Source organism: Hevea brasiliensis, chromosome 12 (genome assembly GCF_030052815.1).
Source record: "Hevea brasiliensis isolate MT/VB/25A 57/8 chromosome 12, ASM3005281v1, whole genome shotgun sequence".
Taxonomy (NCBI): domain Eukaryota; kingdom Viridiplantae; phylum Streptophyta; class Magnoliopsida; order Malpighiales; family Euphorbiaceae; genus Hevea; species Hevea brasiliensis.
In genome coordinates, this window is record NC_079504.1 from 16,964,803 (window position 1) to 16,982,752 (window position 17,950).

Genomic DNA, 17,950 nt, shown 5'->3' on the forward strand with positions numbered 1-17,950 from the left:
GTTCAATAACAAATAAATACTTTTTTAATTTTTTTAAATAAGTGAACACTATGATAAAAACAAAATAAAGATAATCCAATATGTGAATGCAAAAACTGCATAATTATTACATTCCTAAAGAAAATAACATATAATTTCTATATTATGAGTTATCATAAGTTTTATGTTTAGATATTTTTAACTTTATAAAAAAATTTTAATTATATCATTTTATTTAATATTGTAAAATTAATATCAATTTTATTTAATTGACTTAAATTTGCCATAAATGAAATGATGTATTAATATTTCATTAATTATTTCAATAAAGTTATTTTTAAATTTTCTATAGATAAAAATGATTTTTGAAAATAAGAAAATATCGTTATGCTGATAATAGTAATTACAATTGTTTTTATGATTATTTTATTATTTTTTTATTATATTAGACTTTATTAATTTATTTAGTGATAACTGTTATTAAAATAAAATTTATTTCATTATAAATAAAACTGTGATGGAAATTTTAAAATTAAATTGTTATTTAAAATTTTTAAAGATATAATATTGACCAGATGTATATTTTCATCTTTTTTAATAATAATAATAATAATAATAATAATAATAATAATAATAATTATTATTATTATTATTATTATTATTATTATTATTATTATTATTATGTTTTTTGAGGATATCCACATTAATGTTTTATAATTTAATTAATTATTTTATAATGATTAATTTAAAAAATAAACAATTTCATCTTTAATTATAATAAAATATAAACAAAGTGAAAAAATTTTGACCCACAATCTCATCCGATATGGTTTTAAAATATATTACTTTATAAAATATATACGTAATTAGTATTTTAATTTTCTAAAATATATAAAAAAAAATTTATATCAATATCGTTATCAATAAAAAAACTCCGCCTAAATAGTTTGCGCTAATCACCCCAAGCCCGGATAAAGAAGGAGGGTTATGAGGTGACAACCAACAGAAAATTTCATCGCATCTTATGATATGGATTCAAAAGAATGTGAATTATACTAGAATGATTAGATCTTTAGAAGTAAATGAAGCACTTAAGAGAATAAAAGTGGATAAAGTCTGTGGACCCGATGGAATACCAATTGAAGTGTGGAAGTGTTTGGGAGATATGGGAGTAGCATGGTTAACTAAATTGTTTGATAAGATTCTAAATTCAAAGAAAATGCCTGATGAATGGAGGAGGAGTATTTTACTACCTATTTTTAAAAATAAGGGAGACATACAGAGTTGCTCAAACTATAGAGGAATTAAACTCATGAGCCATACTATGAAGTTGTGGGAGAGAGTTGTGGAACATCGACTACGTCATGATACTTCTATCTCTCCCAATCAATTTGGCTTCATGCCTGGTCGTTCAACTATGAAAGCGATCTTTCTCATCAGAAGCTTGATGGAGAAATATAGAGATGTGAGGAAAGATTTACACATGGTTTTTATCTATTTGAAAAAGGCTTATGATAGTGTTCCAAGAGATGTCTTATGGAGAGTGTTAGAACAAAAGGGGTATCTATTAGGTATATACAAGTATTGAAAGACATGTATGAAGGAGCAACTACTATTGTGCGCACAGTGAGAGGGGACAGAAGAGATTTTCCTATCTCAGTTGGATTGCGCCAATGTTCAACTGTAAACCCTTACCTTTTTACATTAGTTTTAGATGAATTAACGAAACATATACAAGAGAGTATCCCTTGGTACATGATGTTTGCGGATAATATGGTTCTGATAGATGAGACACAAGAAGGAGTTAATAGAAAGCTAGAGCTTTGGAGAAGTACTCTAGAGTCAAAGGGCTTTAAGTTAAGTAGAACGAAGACAGAATACATGCATTACAAGTTTAGTGAAGGCCAAACTGGTGATAGGGAAGGAGTTAGTTTGGATGGAGTGATACTGTTCCAAAGTAATCACTTTAAATATCTCGGCTCAGTCCTTCAAGTAGATGGGGGATGTGAGGAGGATGTTAGTCATAGGATTAAAGCCGGATGGTTGAAGTGGAGACGTGCCACGGGAGTTTTATGTGATCGTAAGATTCCCAAAAAGTTGAAAGGAAAATTTTATCGTACAGCCATACGACTGGCCATGTTATATGGTAGTGAGTGTTGGGCACTGAAGGAGCCATATGTGTCTAAGATAAGAGTTGCGGAAATGAGAATGTTAAGATGGATGAGTGGCCATACTAGACTAGATAAAGTTTATAATGAGAGTATTAGAGAAAAGGTAGGAGTGGTACCAATTGAGGATAAGTTGAGAGAAGGGAGATTAAGGTGGTTTGGTCATGTGAAGCGTAGACATACAGAGGCTCCAGTTAGACAAGTAGAGCACATTAGGGTGGAGGATAGAAAGAAAAGAAGGGGTAGACTTAAACTGACTTGGAGGAGAGTAGTATAACATGACCTAGGAGCATTACACATTTCTAATAATTTAACCCAAAATCGTTTAGAGTGGAGAAAGAGAATCCATATAACCGACCCCAAATTTTTGGGATAAAGGCTTAGTTGAGTTGAGTTGAGTTGAGTATCGTTATCAATAAAATTATGTTTCTGTTCATTTGATTGTATAAGATTTTATGCAACTTTTTAAAGTACTATGACTTTAAAATTATTCTCTTGATTTTTTATATTTTTTAATAATAAGATAGTATTAAAATTACTAATCATAAAAATAAGTTATAATTTAAATACATCAAAACAATTTTAGATCATGCAAACACATAAAAAATATTAGAAAAAAAAATCCTAGTAAACCTATAACGTAAATTACAATAGAATTATAATAAGATTTCTAATAAAGTAGAATTGTTTTTAGAATAAAATTAAAATTTTCATTAATATTTTTAATTTACATTATTAATATTATTTAATATTTATAATAAAAAAATTAAGGACATTATAGTCCATTCAAAAGTTCGTCCCCTTATTTATACATTATATATATTATATATAGATATCTTGATTAATCAGAATTAAATTTGAAAATGAAATTTAAAATAATAATTTAATTCAATAAATTAAAATTTAATATTTCTTTTAAGGGTTGGATATATGAAATTTTAGACTAATTGTTATTTGTAAAATCTACAAGTTTACAGATACTACAAGTAATATAGAAAAATATCATTCCCACTAGGATTGCATTGATTCGAAACTATGACTAAATTGATAATCTAGACTATCAAAAATTGAAAGAGCAATAAAAAGTAAAACTGATGCAAAAAAAATATTAATTAAAGCTAAGTCAGTATAAACAGAAACTAATTAATTAAAAGATGATTTCAAAATTGGGGTTTCCACAATCGTATCAATCGAGTTTTAAAACAATATATAGAAAGATATCGTTCCCACTAGGATTGTATTGATTCCAAACTATGGCTAGATTGATTATCTAGACTATCAAAAATTGAAAGAACATTTAAAAGTAAAACTGATGCAAAAAATACTAATTAAAGCTAATTTAATCTAAATAAAAACTATTAATTAAAAGATGATTCCAAAATTGAGGTTTCCGCACTCCTATCAATCGAGTTTTTAAACCAATCTATCCAATAAGTATTTATGTCTTTAAAGGAGAATAATTCTAAACTCTCTTAGGCCATGTTTAGTATGGCATAATCAAAATTATAATGTAATCACGATTACATTACATATTTGATTATATTGTTTTGACATAATAGAAATACAATTACGTAACTTAATTAATTATACTTAAAATAATGCAATGGTCATTCTATACAAAAATGAATGTAATTATCCTTAGTTGTATTGATTTTTCTTTTTATTTATTGTCAATACTATTATCACCACTCGGCCACCACCACCACCACCACTACCACCATCCTATTACCACCATTGTTATTACCATCACTTGACCACTATTATCACCACCACTTGATTATCGTTATCACCATTTAGTTATTGTCACCTCTACCACCACTTGACCATTACCACCACTACTATCTCACATTGCCACCATTATTGCCATCTAACTATCGCTGTCGCCACCCCCACCACACCACCACTTAGCCATCACTACTACTCGACTACTAATCACTACAACCATTATCACTTATTATTAGCATTATAGATAAATTAACTATTAAAAAAAATTATTATTATATTATACTACTTATATTTTTATTTAACAACCAAATAAAGGAATGTAATGACAATTACATTACAATATTATACAATTAATTATATTGTATTACATTACGTTCTAGGAAACGTAAACTTGGATTCTCTTTTAAGACATCAAAGATGTGTTCTAATTAATCTAATTCCTACTTTCGTGCTTGTTGATTTAACTAAAATCCATTAAGATCTTTAATTAACTCTAGTCTTGTTATCTCTAGATCTAAAGCTATAAGTTCAAATCCTTAATTTTCCACTATTAACCTTTACCTCTTACTGATCAATGATTTAAATTAATACCTAGTGGGGTCCAACATAAAACAAGCATTAAGGCAGAAAGAAATGAATCAAAGCACAAAACCCATATCATTGAATAAAAATCAAATTAGTACCATGATTAAAAATAGAGCATTACATTAATCTTTACCTCTCAGTTCACCAATAAATGATTTAAGTCAATATTTAGTGGGACCCAACACAAAACAAGCATTAAGGCACAAAGAAACGAATCAAAGCATAAAACCCATATCATTGAATAAAAAAAAAATCAGTACCATGATTAAAAATATAGTATTACATTACCAATTCTGAAATCTATAGTTCTACTCACTAACATCCATAAATAGAAAAAAAAAATTAAGAAATAAAGTGAAATAACCATAATAAAAAAAAAAAGCCAAACCAAATTGCTGGCCCAAGTTGGGTTACAAAACTGTCCAGACCTGTGTTGCCTAGAAATTTCTGGACATGAACTTACCCGACCAGTTTTGGAAAAATGGCTATAACTTGGTCTACAAGAACTCAAATATAGTGAAACCAGTAGTAAAATGTCCACAAGACACATACCTACAAAATTGGTATTTTGACCAAAACCTAGAAATCAAGAGAACTAGGTCAAATAGTTAAAAAAATTTACTACATCAAAACCTGGAATCTGACCAAACTTCACTTGACCCTAGAACAGTCTTTTAGTCATAACTCCCACTAGAAAAATCCAATTGAGATGAGCCATACCTTTCTAGAAACCTGAGAAATAGGGCTACAACTTTGTTCTGGGAACCTTCCTCAAATTATGAATTAAAGAATCTCAAAAAGTGACCTGCAATCACTGTCCTAAACTGAGTCCCTGTTTGCACAGGGTACATGAACCCAAGTCAGTTAATTGGCCATAAATAATTCCACAAAATTTGAAAAATTGTGATAAAAATTTCTCAATGATCATAAGAAATAGAGCAACAATTTTTATGAAGATCACCATGCCTAAAAGTGACTGCAACCTGTTCCATTAATTAGGTAAAATTTAAGTCCAAAAGCTGCTTAGTTAAGGAGCCAAAATCTGGGAATGAGTCAGTTATGGTTATCCAACCAAAACTTGAGTTCTAAAAATCAAATTGACATGATTCAAAAGGGAAAATAGAGATAAGACATAGAGGAACAACTTCCATGAAGGAAGTGTGGCCAAACAGTGGTTGCAAACTGATCATATGGATAGGTAAAAGTAAGACACAAAAACTGAAACCAAAGAAAGGTCCATGAGATAAATTATCTTATGGTAGGAATTTAACCCTAACAAGCCATTAAACACTAAACCACATAAAAGAGTATGTGGGACCTATTTTCCCACTATAAAGTGATATATATACATTTCAAAGAAATAAGTAATAATGTGTAATTGCTCAACGTGATATGTAAAGTCAAAACAGTGAAACTGAACCTAAAGAAAGGTTCTCGAATTAAATTGTTTTTAGTAGGGACTTATCCCTAATAAGTCTCTACATGCTAAATTACATGAAATAGGTATGTGGGACCTACTTTCCCACTACATCTCTACATGCTAAATTACATGAAATAGGTATGTGGGACCTACTTTCCCACTACAAGGTGACATAAAATTAGTTGATACATAAAATGTAAATTTACCTAAATGGTTTGCTAAACACATAAGTCATAGGAAAATACACTTGGAAACTATGTTTCCATCATATATGAAATAACAATACTATAAATATGTATAGCATATGATATAAAATAATGAGAGTGATAAATACATAAGTTATACGAATAAGTGCTTGGGACCTATGTTCCCATTATAATAACATGGAAATGGTATAAAGCATGGGTAGTGCATGAAGTGAAATAAAAATATGTTATGAACCCTTAATAGTATATAGCATGAAATAATAAAACTATAAGTGCTTAATAGTATTAATTTGCCTAAAGTATGCCTAGGCTTATATGTATATAGTTGGATCGATTGGTATACCAATTAGGGACCACATATAGCAGTACTGCTTAAGAGCAAATCATGAATTGACAATATATGTCTGATATGATTGTTCTACAGGCTATATGCCTACCCATTGGCTATTGTGCCTAACTTTATTTCTGGCTTTACAAGCCTGACAGCGAGTCTTGTGCTCGACAGCGGGCCTCGTGCCCGACAGCCAGCCTCGTGCCTGACAGATGTATACTGGACAGACATATGGCTGTCTAACCAGTATAAACCCGTGCATCTAGCTTTTATAATTTGTTATAGGTTTCTTGGGCACTGATAAAAATTAATTAAGACTTAAAATACAATAAGTAATCATAAAAGATCCGGAAAATGTTAATTTTTTCCAAAGAGCAATAAAAATGTAAAAGACCCAGAAATTATGATTTGCAGATATAAATTCAATTGTTTAATTATGGTTATTATAAATTATGCACCACTAAGTGTTATACTTAGCGCGCTGGTTTTCCATCACATAGGTATCAAGATCAAGAGCCACCACAAAGAATAAACGCCCAAGAGTGTTCGGACAGAGTTCTGACCAGATCTGCCACCGACCAGAGTCACCTCACTAGTCTTTTATATTTTTGTAGAGCCCATGTATAGACTAGTATTTTGGTTTAATATGTCTAGTCATGATGTATTTCATTTTGGACTTGTAATTAAACTTGAGATTGAAATGAAAACTTGTAATTTATTATCTATGAATTTCCATATGAATGTAATAGATGATACTTCATTTTGAGATCTCATAAATAGTTGTGAATGACATGATAAAAGAGAATATGATATGGATATGTGTGAAATGAATATGGACATATTAACAGGTGATTAGTGGAAACCCGCCAGATGCTAATAAAACAGGGGAGGCTCTGTCCAGGTCTCCACAGAAATAGGATATAAAAAAAAAATTCTACACATAGAATACATATTTTAAATGACATCAAAAATTTACAATAGATATGATAAAACAAGAAAGGGTGCTCCGGCACCGAATGTGGCACTTCTTGCTCGGCTATACAGTAGACGGGTAAGGGGCGTCACATTTAGTGGTATCAGAGCAGAGGTTTAGGCAGTTGTTTCGCTATTTTGCAATTACTGCAAGTGCACGTATCGCTAACAAGTAATAAAGTGATAAGTAGAGTATCGCTCCCATGAGGAATTTTTGTTTAGCAAGTACCAATCTACACAGAAATCTTGACTGTTCAGGCTATCGAATACTTAGGGAATGAAGTTTGTTAACTTTAAATACTAAAATGGTAAACTTAAAATGAAATGATTTATTTGAAGCAATTCTAGAATTAAGATTTCACACTTGAATCATAGTAGGGATGTTATGTCATTTATTTACTGAATTGAGGATCATTTTCCTTGATGGAAATCAATCCTAAGCTATCCTAGATCCTCTCTCAAGGCATCTAGGGTGTATTCTAATTAACTCGAATCCTACTTTCGTGGTGATCAAATCAATTAAAATCCTTTAAGACCTTTGACCAATTTTTAGGTTCCACAAAAGTATCAGCCTATGTTTAGGTCATAATTCCTAGGTTTAAGATCTCGATTTTCTAATGTTAATCTTCACCTTTCAGTCTTTCAATTAACATCTATAATCATAACTAAGTGGGTACCAACACATAGCATGCATTAAGATCACAAGAAATTAAATCAAGAAATGAATCTCAAATCCAATAAATAAAACTCAGTGTTCATCAATAATAATAGTTACAAGAGCTACTCTTCCAAATCCAGAATAAGAAAACTAATCACTCATGGTGAGTTCAGCAAATGTCATGACAAAAAAAGTAAAAACAATAAAAAGGGAGAGTTATGCAAAAGAAATAAAGTAATAAAATTCTGTCTAAGGAGATGAAACGAAGGAACCAAAGAGAGTTTCAGCTTTGATCTTGTGGAGCTTCAGCTGAAAGACTTCTTTTGGTATTGATGTAGAGCACGACAACAACAACCTTCAGCAGCATTCCTGACGACAGTCGCTGACCTCTTTTCTGGTGTTTTCTTTTCTATTTATATTTGTTGCCCTAGGGTTAGATCATTTTGAGTCCGAAAGGCTTTAGGAGTCTCGTTTGAACTAGAAAACAGGAGGGGAATTCGAGTCAGAAAACAGGCTGTAGCATAGTACACGGCCCATGTGTCACCACACGGGTCCCGCAAAGTAGGGCCGTGTAACTTGCTGGAGGAGAATCGCGTGGTCTTGTTTTGGCGCAGAAAGTTACACGGGTCTGTGCCAACTACACGAGCATGATTACACGGGCCGTGTACTTTTGTTCCCATAAGGTTCTTCAAGCTTGCGCCCGACAGAGACTTACACGGGTTCCTGCAGATTACACGGGTCTACTTACACAACCCGTGTACTTTGTGTTTCTCATCGATTCTCTTGGCTTTCTTCTGGCAGGGAGTTACACGGGTCTGGTGCTTGGTTTACACGACCCGTGTACTTTGTATCAGCAGCAATTCTTTGTCTTTTTACCTCTCCAGGCTTTCCTTTGCACATCCATCCTTTGGGGCTTCACCAAAATACCTGAAAATAATGCAGAAAACATGGAATTAAGGGCTTAGCAATAGAATTTATGAAAACTAATGAAATCAACTATTATGCATGAAAATACTTGTCAAAATGCTATGATTTAGAATACAAATGTGCTTAAAAACATCTATACAATTCAAGTGTATCAAATACCCCCAAACTCAAACTTTTGCTTATCCCCAAGCAAAACAAAACTCTGGTTTAAAGCATATTTCAGGAGATACTTAGGAATACAACCATCAATTTAATAAGCATAGAATTGAACTCCTCCAACCTTCATACCGATTTCCCTCTTTCAAGGCATAAGGGTTCTAACAGCTGTCTGTTTGGAACTCCACCTCGTTTTATGGTGTTTCGACTCATTATTCCTCTATACAAGACCATTAATAAGCCACAAACAACCTGTTTTATCGGGGTAGAATTAAGAAACACTAACTCTCCCAATTCTGCCTCTTTCGTAAGTAATTGAGATGAAGTGTTTCAATTCTAACTCCATAGGTATATCTCAATTTTCTATCTCCACTAATGTAGCATGCGCTTTTCAAAAGATCAAAAGGTCTTTATAAAGGTTGTGATGGGGCTAAGGGGGTAATGACTTGGCTACCAATGAAAGGATTTTAGGGAATGCAAATATGAGGATAGCATGTATGCATAAAATCTAAGTATACTGAGTTTATTTCTACATATTTTGTGTGGAAAGGAAGGGCTTTTGGCTTTTTATACTGTCAAGCATACTTCCATGACACTTATCTTGGGACTTCTTTTCTTTTTTTTTTTTTCCTTTTTGTTTTGTCCTCTCCCCCAAACTCATTGCTTTTGCTGGGTTGGAAAGGCAAATTTTTTTTTTTGGCTTCAATTGCACACTCGCATTCTTTCTTGAGTTTCACATCCTCTCTTCATTTTCTTTATGCATTTTGCTTCCTCAAAAGGGTATGGTAGGTGCTTAGGTTAGGGGCTAGGTAAATAATATGGGTAAGCAATAAATTCTAAGGGATAAATATAGGCTTCAAGTTGGCTACAAGGGATATATTTTAATTAGGGGTGGCTAAGGCTTAGTGAGGTTATATCAAAGAATGCCTTAATCATCTCTTCATCAAACGTATGCTAGGATTTCGCCTTGATAGGTCCGAGAGATATGTTCTAGAGTTAGTGAAGTAATTTTTGAGTTTGCTTGTGTTTCAAAATTTGTTCTCCTAATTTTACAAGTTTAATGTGATAAATTAATAGTTATGAAGAGGTTTAGCCAGTCTAGTTCCATAAAAGAGATTAGCTTCTTCATAAACATGTTAGAATCCCTTTTTGCCCATCTAAATACGTTCATTCCTCTATCCTGTGGAGTTCAATTATTAGCTTACAAAAATTTTGGTTATAGTGCTAAGTTTCACAATTTACAATCCAAAAATTTTCATGTAGCTAAATTTGATACACAAGAATAATATAGCAGAATTTAAACAATGCAATGATTTGCATGTAATGATATGCAAGTGCAAATGTATCCCTCCCCAAACTCAAATCAGACATTGTCCTCGATGTCAATATAATGTGCAAGATTGGATGATGCATATAAAAATTTTAAGGAAGTATAATATTTATTAAGCATGGAAAATTTTTGAACATAAAGCAAATAAAAGAGACCTATGGTTTTGAGTTAGGACTAGGGTATGTAAGATATTACAATGAAGATCATATCCTATAGTCCTATCTCTAAAAGGCCTCTGATGATGATGATGGTGATCCTTGCTCCTCTTCCTCCTCATCCTCCTCATTTAGTTTGTCCATTAGAATGTCCAACTTGTTATGTGCTTCCTGGAGGCTGTCCTCGATAGCTCTCATCCTTCCGTATATTGTGGTATCCATGCGCCATGGTATGCAAGGACCGGGTCTGTCAGTGGTGGTGTGTATGGAGGCACTTGGACAGGGGACTCTTCGAACATCCGCTCTTGCCTTTCTTCTTGGGGTTGTGAAGTCTCACCGGGTCCCTCCCTTGCCTCGTCTCTCCGAGGGATGGTGTTTCCTTTGGTGTCCACCAAGTGGCATTTATTGTCTACCTTCTTACATATCCCCATGGATATGCAAATAGTCTGATCAATTTTCGATGTTCCAAGAATAAAGCGCAATGCGTGATGTCCGGAACAAAGCCAAGTGGAGGGCAATGGTGGTGATAAGGCCTCCAAGCACTATGTGCCTAGTGAGGCTCGATGGCAAAGGCGCGGAGATGGTTGCACAGAAAAAGCCGGCATCACGCTCGGTGACCATGCGCCATAGGAAAAATAACTCACTGGTGTTGACAACGCCGAGGCTATTGCCATGGCCCATTATGGTATGGGTGGCAAACCGATGCATGTATCGCAATGCCGGACTAGTGATGCCCGTTGATTTGGATTTACTGGAGTTGTAGGGCTCTGTGTTTGGTGCAATGGAATCCCAAAAGTTGATGTTGTTATACAGCATGCGGTTCCTTGGGATTTCTTGGTGGCTGGTACTATCAAAGCAGAAGATGGCATTGAACTCGTCCATATTCATTACCCGGTCTACACCAAGTAGGCAAAACTCAATTCTGCCCCTGTCTTCCCTGTCGGTGGGCCATAAATTGGCCTTGAAGCTGCCCAAAAATTCTAGCGTTGTGTCTTTGTAGGCAGGAAATTGGAGTTGGGCAAACCTTGTCCACCCAATGCTGTCAAGTAGCCCATTGATTTCTTTTTGCAACCCGATTTGCTCTAAAAGTGGAAAATCTATGTATTTGGTGAAGGATATTTTTCGTGAATGAAGTCGGGTGCACATTGCTTTGTGGGCGTCATCTCAAAATCCCCAAGGAATACAGATTTCTGGTTGTGGAGCAGGTTGTGGCTGTGGTTGTGGTGGGGGTGGGGCTTGTTGAGATGGCTGTTGTGTGGCTTCCCTTGTTCTTGGGCATTGGGTTAGAGGCTGGGGTGGAGAAGGTGAGGATTCTCCTCTTTGTCGTGAAGAAGAGCCGATTCTTCTTGCAGATCTCTTTGTAGGAGCCATGGGTGTGTTTTTGGGGAGAAGAAGAGTATGATTTTGGTGAAAGGAGATGAGATTTGAGAGGTTTTTATAGGCTAGGAAGGGAGTAGATGAAGGGTTTTGTGTTTATGAAGGTTTTAATGCTAGGGGTGTATTTAAAGAGCCATTAGGACTCTTCGTTTCGAGCGTTTCGTGCCCCAGGAGTCGCTTCTGCGATGAGATACACGAGTCGTGTATCACTACACGAGTCCCGACATGTAGGGCCGTGTAAATTTCTGCCTGAAATTTTTGAAATCTATCGTAGTACACGGCCCGTGTAAATTAGCTATGGGACCTGTGTAACTTCCTGTCTCTCTGATTTCTTTACTGGATATGTTACACGGCCCATGTAAAATTCAAGGAGCCCCGTGTAACCTTCTGTCTCTCAGTTATTCTGCTAGAGACATTACATGATCCGTGTAATTTGGGATATGGACCCGTGAAATTTTCTGCCTCCCGCAGGGTTGAGATTACATGAAATTTATAGACTTCCAGAAAGTTACACGGGGAGTGTACTATCAGTACACGACCCGTGTAAGTTTCTGGTTTCTCAAATCTTTGGCAAATGAAAAGTTTATAATTCTAACACATGAAATGGATGCAAAGATTAGCAGTAGATTTACTTCCCTGGTTTTGTTCAATTTTCCCTTTTGTGGTTTTGACTTGGTGATTCCCTTCCTCTTTTGATCTCTATTCCCCTTTTCAAGAATCCTACAAAATGAAATGCTAATGAGTACAAAACAAAAATTTAATATTGAATAAAAAGAAAAGAAGAAAAGTTCAGAAAAGTTTTAGGTTGCCTCCCAAAGAGCGCTTGTTTATAGTCTTTAGCTGGACTTTGCTTGTTTATGGTCTGTCAGTAGGAGCACTAAGAGTGCAATTTACTCCCGTTTCTATGGGTGATCCCTGAAAGTAAGGCTTCAGCCTCTACCCATTGACCTTGAATGCACCTAAAGTTTCGCTCCATACCTCTGCTGCTCCATGCGGGAAGACTTAGGTGACCTTGAAAGGTCCGGATCATCTTGATTTCAGCTTCCCTAGAAAGAGTTTCAATCTAGAGTTGAATAAGAGGACAAGATCTCCTTCTTTTATCTCTTTCCTTGCTATGAGCCTGTCATGAAATCTTTTGGTTTTATCCTTAAAGATTTTAGCATTTTCGTACGCATCTTGTCAGATTTCTTCCAGCTCATTTAGTTGTAAGAGCTTTTTTTCACCAGCAGCTTTGAGGTCAAAGTTTAGTACCTGAATTGCCCAGTAGGCTTTATGCTCAATTTCAATAGGGAGATGGTATGATTTTCCATAAACCAGTCGGAAGGGTGTTGTGCCAATTGGGGTTTTATATGCAGTGCGGTATGCCCATAGTGCATCATCTAGCTTCATGCACCAGTCCTTCCTGGATCTATTTACAGTTTTCTCCAGAATATGCTTTAGTTCCCTGTTTGATATTTCTACTTGACCACTGGTTTGAGGATGATAAGGTGTGGCCACCTTGTGAGTCACTCCATACCTTTTCAGTAGTGTTTCGAATTGTTGGTTGTAGAAGTGGCTTCCTCCATCACTGATTATCGCTCATGGTATGCCAAATCTTGTGAAGATGTTCTTTTTAAGGAACTTAGTGACCATTCTTGCATCGTTGGTTGGCGTTGCAATAGCTTCTATCCATTTTGACACATAATCAACTCCAAACAGGATATACTTGTTTCCATGGAAAGAGGGAAATGTTCCCATGAAGTCTATTCCCCATACATCAAACAATTCTATCTCAAGTATACCATGCAATGGCATTTCATTCCTTCTTGAACTGTTACCTGTTCTTTGGCATTGATCACAAGCTAGCACAAAGGATCTTACATCCTTAAATAAATGTGGCCAGTAAAACCCTACTTGTAAAATCTTGGCTGCGGTCTTTGAAGTGCCTAAATGTCCTCCATACAGTGATGAATGGCAGTGATAAATGATACTTTCCATATCTTCCTCTGGTATGCACCTTCTTATCAGCCCATCATTACATCTCTTGTATAGTAGTGGTTCTTCCCATAAGTAGTATCTCACATAATATAGGAATTTTTTTATTTGCTGATAAGTCATGTTTAGAGGTAGTACCCTGCATACAAGAAAATTAACAAAGTCAGCGTACCATGGAGCTTTGGAGAATGCAAGCCATCAGGAATGAATCACAATTGACAAATCTCAAATCTTCCATGTACTCAAGTTTTAGTCTAGAAAGATGGTCACTACATTTTCGATCCTTTTTGTCCTTTATTTCAAGGTCAAATTCTTGCAGAGTAGAATCCATGGAATTAGTCTTGGTTTTTCTTAATTTTTGTTCATAAGGTACCAATTGCAAAGATGGTCCGTGGAATACAATAACTTTTGACTCGATGAGGTAAGATCTGAATTTGTCCATTGCAAATACCACTGCTAGGAATTCTTTTTCTGTGGTAGCATAATTAATTTGTGCATCATCGAGTGTCTTGCTAGCATAATAAATAGCATGGAGCTTTTTATCTTTTCTTTGCCCGAGCACTGCTCCAACTGCAAAATCGCTCGCGTCGCACATAACCTCGAATGGTAGCTCCCAATTCGGTGGCTGCATTATTGGTGCTGATATCAGGGCCTCTTTGATTCTGTTAAAGGAGACAAAGCAATTTTCATCAAAATCAAAGGGAACATCTTGGTTTAACAAGTTAGTAAGTGGCTTAGCTATTTTGGAAAAGTCCTTGATAAATCTTTTGTAAAATCCTGCATGTCCCAAAACGCTTCGCACTCCCTTGACTAACGTTGGTGGTGGCATATTTTCAATGATCTCAATTTTCGCCTTATCTACTTCAATTCCTCTTTCTGATATCAAATGTCCCAGAACTATACCTTCCCTTACCATAAAGTGGCATTTTTCCCAATTTAGGACTAGGTTTGATTCTTCACATCTTTGCAGCATCTTAGATAAATTAGCTAGGCAATCATCAAAAGTAGTTCCATAGACAGAAAATGATCCATAAAAACTTCCATAATATCTTCAATATAATCAGAAAAGATAGCCATCATGCATCTTTGAAAGGTAGCCGGGGCATTACAAAGACCAAAAGGCATTCTCCTATATGCAAATGTTTCATAGGGACAAGTGAATGTTGTCTTTTCTTGGTCTTCTGGGTGAATAGGAATTTGAAAGAATCTCGAATACCCATCCAGGTAACAGAAATAAGAGTGTTTCGCTAATCTTTCTAGCATTTGGTCAATGAAGGGGAGGGGGAAATGGTCTTTTCTGGTGGCACCATTCAATTTTCTATAATCTATGCACATTCGCCAACCAGTGACTACTCTAGTAGGGATTAGTTCATTGCTTGCATTACGGATAACAGTTGTCCCACCTTTCTTAGGAACTACATGTACTGGACTAGCCCATTTACTATCAGAAATTGTGTATATGATACCTGCATCTAGAAGTTTTAAAATTTCTTTCTTGACTACCTCTTTCATGTTTGGGTTAAGTCTTCTTTGGTATTCGATTATGGGTTTACTGTTTTCTTCCATGGGTATCCTATGCATGCAAATCGAAGGGTTGATTCCCTTCAGGTCTTCTATTTTATACCCTAATGCTTTGCTATGGATCCTAAGTTCTCTTAACAATTTTTCCTCTTCTAACTTAGACAGGCTAGCATTGATTATAATATGATATTTAGAATTTGAGTCTAGAATGCATACCTTAACGAAGACAGGAGAGGTTTAAGCTCTACATTGCTCGCATTTTCTGAGCTTATCTTTGGTTTGTTCCTCCTTCAAATCCTCCATCTCTGAAGCCTTAGCTAAAGGTAGGGGTGGAGGAGCTGCCAACTGTTGTGCACATGCTGCTATTTCAGTATTTTCATCATCCACTGTGTGGCTGCGCACAATACATGCTTCAAGAGGATCTTTAGGATGTGTCTTATGAAATTCCTCTTTAACTTGTTCGTCAATTATGTCAACTTTGAAGCATTCATCATGTTCAAATTTGTGTTTCATTGTGTCGAACAAGTTGAACTCCACTTCTTCTTCTCTTACCTTGAGGGTTAATCGTCCATTTTTTATGTCTATGATGGCTCCAGCGGTTGCCAAGAATGGTCTTCCCAAGATGATGGGAATTTGGACATCTTCTTCCATCTCAAGGACAACAAAGTCCACTGGAATGAAGAATTTGCCCACTTTGATAGGGATGTTTTCAAGTATCCCTACAGGATATTTAATGGATCGATCAGCCAATTGCAATGAGATTGTTGTGGGTTTCAGTTCCCCGATTTCTAGCTTTTTGCATATTGATAGAGGCATTAGGCTGACGCTTGCTCCAAGATAGCAGAGGGCCTTGTCTATTTTCTTGTTACCAATGATACAGGGTATGGAGAAGCTTCCTGGATCCTTCAACTTTGGAGGCAGTTTGTTTTTCAGAATGGCACTGCATTCCTCTATTAGAGCTACTATTCCATAGTCCTCTAGCTTCCTTTTCTTTGACAGAATTTCCTTAAGAAATTTGGCATAAGATGGCATTTGAGAAAGTGCTTCAGTGAAGGGGATGTTAATGTAAAGTTTATGTAAAACTTCCAAAAACTTCCCAAACTGCTTGTCCAATTTGGCTTTGTGAAATCTCTAAGGAAAAGGTAGGGGAGGCTGGTATGGTTCTGGTAATTTCTTTGTCTTCCTTGCTTCCTCTTCTTGATCTTTCTTAGCTTCTTCCTCCTTTTTCTCTGCTTAGTCTTTAGATTTTTCTATGGTTTCCTCTGTCAATTCTACCTCTGGTTGTACTAGAGTTTTCCCACTCCTCAGTGCAACTGCCTTACAATGCTCCCTTGGGTTCATTTTTGGTTGACTGGGAAGTTTGCCAGCAGCCTTACTTGAAGAACTTGCCTGTTGAGCAATTTGATTCTCTAGCATCTTGTTATGGGTAGCAAGTTGGTCCATTCTGGAAGTCAGCTGTTTAATCAATTTAGTTTGTTATTGTTGAGCTGCTAGGAATCCTTCCATCATGGTTTCCATGGTCATTTTTGGTTTAGGTTGTTGAGGTTGGAGAGGTAACGATGGCTATGCAAGGTTCTGACCTCTGTTCTGAAATCCAGGGGGTGCTGGAGGTTTGTACCCTTGTTGCTTGTTTATTGGCTGGTTCTGCTAACTGGACCATGAGAAGTTTGGGTAGTTTCTCCATCCAGGGTTGTAAGTATTTGAATACGGATTGTTTGGTTGCCTCTGGTTGAAGTTTCCTCCATTATTCACATAGTTTATCTATTCTGTAGGTTCGTTGAAATTGCTGTATTCTGAATTCATGTACCCTGCTTCGTAGCTGCTTTCATGTTGACTATTTGTACCAACTGCGTTGGCTTGCATTCTTTCGAGTTTCTTAGTGAGCTGATCAAACTGGGCATTTATCATGCTCAGGGCATCTACTTCCAGGACTCCTCAGCTTCTTCTTGCATTTCCTCTTTCGTTTGACCACTCATAGTTATGGTATGCAACCCTTTCTAGGAGTTCAAGTGCTTGTGGCACTGTTTTCTCCATTAGATCACCCTTTGCAGCTGAATCAACTGTGCTCCTTGTAGAGGGTAGTAATCCATTATAGAAATTTTGCACCAATAACCAATCTTCTATGCCATAGTGTGGACATTCCCTCTGTAGGTCTTTATATCTTTCCCATGCATTATAAAATGATTCTCCCTCCTTTTGTCTGAAGGTGTTGAGCTCAAGTCTCAGCTTTGCAGTCTTTGCAGGTGGGAAATACCTTGCTAGAAAAGCTTGAGAGAGGTTTTCCCAGGTAGTGAATGTTCTAGCCGGTTGAGAAAGTAACCACTTCCTTGCCCTGTCTCGAAGGGAGAATGGGAATGCTCTAAGTCTTATTGCTTGATCAGACACTCCATTCATCTTGAACGTATCACATAAGGTAAGAAAACACTGGAGGTAGTAGTGTGGGTCCTCTGTTGGTGAACCTGCAAA

General features: G+C 35.6%; 1 non-coding gene across 1 annotated transcript; it reads left to right on the forward strand.

The window, feature by feature from the left end:
- The first annotated feature begins 17,606 nt into the window (after window positions 1-17,606).
- LOC131171633 (small nucleolar RNA R71) lies at window positions 17,607-17,713 on the forward strand. The gene has a single exon (XR_009142292.1). It is a non-coding gene; the product is annotated as a small nucleolar RNA R71 (small nucleolar RNA).
- The last annotated feature ends 237 nt before the right edge of the window (window positions 17,714-17,950 follow it).